Below are 2,978 nucleotides of genomic sequence, written 5' to 3'. Positions count from 1 at the left end.
CAAATGATGAAGAAGATGTTTGGAGGCTATTCACTGATGGAGCCTCCAACAGCGAAGGGTCCGGCGCAGGCCTCAAACTGGTGGACCCTGATAATCATGAATATACTTATGCTATCAGGTTGGACTTCAAGAGTACCAACAATGAGGCTGAGTATGAAGCCCTGCTGGCTGGTCTGCGCATCGCGCGCAAGTTTGGGGTTAAAAGACTAGAGGCGCATGTTGATTCTTACTTGGTAGCTGCTCAGGTCAACGGCCTATATGACGCCAAGGAGAACACAATGCCTCTGTATCTAGAGCAGGCAAAAAAGCTCGTTGAGCAGTTTGACTTCTTCAGAATCATACACATCTCGCGCAGCGAAAACAAGTCCGCTGACGCGTTGAGTAAAATGGCATCAACTAATTTTGATCACTTTGGCAAAGATGTCAGGGTGGAGGTAATGAGCAGCCCGTCAGTGCAAACGCAATCGGTCCTTGTAATTCATACAACCCCTTCATCCTGGATAACTCCAATAATGGAATTCCTGAAGGAGGGGAAGTTACCGGACGATCGCGCACAGGCGAGAAAGATAAGACACAAGGCACAGAACTATGAATTACTTGATGGTACATTATATCGGCGCTCTTATCTTGGACCGCTCATGAAGTGCCTGGATGCTGAAGAAGTAACCTATGTGATTAGGGAGATTCATGAAGGAATCTGTGGAATTCACGCTGGTCCGCGCATGGTGGTTGCCAAGGCGATGAGCTCAGGCTACTATTGGCCAGGCATGTACTTGGATGCGCTAAAAGAAATCCAAAAATGCAAGGCATGTCAGAGCTACGCGCCAAACACCATGCGTCCAAAGAACAACTTGATTCCAGTCACCTCCGCATGGCCTTTCCACAAATGGGCCATTGATATTGTGGGGCCCCTGCCGCAAGCGCAAGGGCGAGTGAAATTTTTGGTAGTGGCGATAGACTATTTCACAAAATGGGTTGAGGCCAAGCCACTAGCAAAAATCACAGCTGAGGCGATGAAGCAATTTATCTGGAGCCACATCATTTGCCGTTTTGGCCTTCCTATGGAAATTGTGAGCGACAATGGCAAACAATTCACTGACAGGAAGATATCAAGCTGGCTCAAAGAATTGCACATCAACCAAATCTTCACGTCCGTCTACCACCCTCAGGGGAATGGCCAAGTGGAGCGCGCGAATCAAAGTTTGCTAAATGGGCTGAAGAAAAGGTTGGAGGGAGAATCCCATTCTTGGGTCGAAGAGTTACCTAATGTCCTGTGGGCGCACAGGACATTAAGCAAAACTAGCAATGGCGAATCCCCGTTCAGCCTAACCTATGGGACAGAGGCTATGATCCCAGCAGAAATTGGATGCCCATCCCATAGGGTACTCATGATGAGCAAAACTGATAACGAGCGCGAAAGAAGATTGGACCTTAACTTGCTTGAAGGGCGCAGAGAAGCGGCTATCATTAATGAAGCCAGATACAAGAAAAAGCTGGAAAAATATTATAATCAGCGCGTTAAAGAGTGCCACTTCAAGAAAAATGATTTTGTCCTTCGAAACAATGAAGCTAGTCGCGCAATACCCCCAGGAAAAATGTCCCCCAATTGGGAGGGACCTTATCAAATTTCAGAAGATTTGGGGAAAGGCGCGTACACTTTAAAAGATTTGAATGGAAAAAAGATACCGCGCGCGTGGAACGCGGCACAACTTAGAAAATGCTTCATGTAAAAAGTTCAAATTTGTAATCAAGGCTTTTAAGCCATCATGAATGATGATTCGCGCTATCTTTCAATATTTGTCGCGCCATCTTTCAATATTTGTTCTATAAACCTTTGCATACATGTTTCACGCTTCCTTTATTAATTTGGAGCAATATGACAACACTATATTGACTTCAAAACAAAATAAAACGAAGTAAAACATACATGCGCGAGCCTTAGCTCAAACACGTTAATGAGTCTTAACTCTAAACACGTCAGGGCCTTAGCCCAAAACAAAGAGCCTTAGCTCAAAACACTCACAAACATCCATCTTACATCCCGCGCAGCTTGATCATAAAACTCCTTAAACGACTAAGGCAAAGTACATGCCATAGCATAGTTGTTAAGGTCTCAGGTCGAGATCGCGCGAGGAATCAAAGTGGATATCTGACTAACACATGCTGACATGTAATGGCTAAAACTCATACTTCCATGTAAAAACAGCGCGACTATGACGCGCGAAAAAGGAATTGTGAAAAGTTATCGCGCATGTCAGCATAAACGAGATACTGCGAAACCACTTACAAAATAGGACTATGGTTAAGTGAATAATTTCCTTACAACCTTGTTCTTATTTTAACGTGCAACCATATCTTATATCTATACAAGCAAACATAAAGAGATGAATGGAAATGCACAAGATGAAAGAAGGAGAAAACAAGTTTCATTCCATTGCATTGAAATTTACAAGTATGATGAGTTACAAATTACAAGTACAAAAACAAAAAAATAAAAAAAAAATAAATATGCAAAATTTGATGAAGGGCTTCTCAAGTCTCCACGTCGACGTCAGCCGCTTCATCACCCTCATCATCTCCCGCAGCATCTGGCGCGGTCTGCTCCTCATCCCCGAACTGACCATAGTCAAGTTCTTCCTCCTCATTGGAGTCTTCGATCACAACGGTGTCAGGAGCAGATTCTTTCGCCGCGCCAGAGCCGCTGGCAGGGGCAACATCCCCCGCGCCACCATCATCGCCACCAGCCCTCTCGCAATCATCAAGCAACTTCTTTAGCGCGCCGAGGTCGGGCTGGTCAGCAAGCGCAGCTATCTGTAAATCATTAGAAAAGTAATGAGTACAAAACACTTAGAAAAGTTAGTCAAGTAAAACTCATTAAGATCAAGGTACCTGCATAAGGATGGGGATGGGAGTATTCATATACTTTTCCCCCACCGCGGCCATGTCCGCGCAGGCCGCATCGCTCTTGTAAGGGTACT

The sequence above is a fragment of the Bidens hawaiensis genome, unplaced genomic scaffold, assembly GCF_021521415.1.
Source record: "Bidens hawaiensis isolate Kalapana, Puna unplaced genomic scaffold, B.hawaiensis_p1.1 tig00005649_1, whole genome shotgun sequence".
NCBI lineage: Eukaryota > Viridiplantae > Streptophyta > Magnoliopsida > Asterales > Asteraceae > Bidens > Bidens hawaiensis.
The sequence above is the reverse complement of the archived record's forward strand: the minus strand, read 5'-3'. Positions refer to the sequence as shown.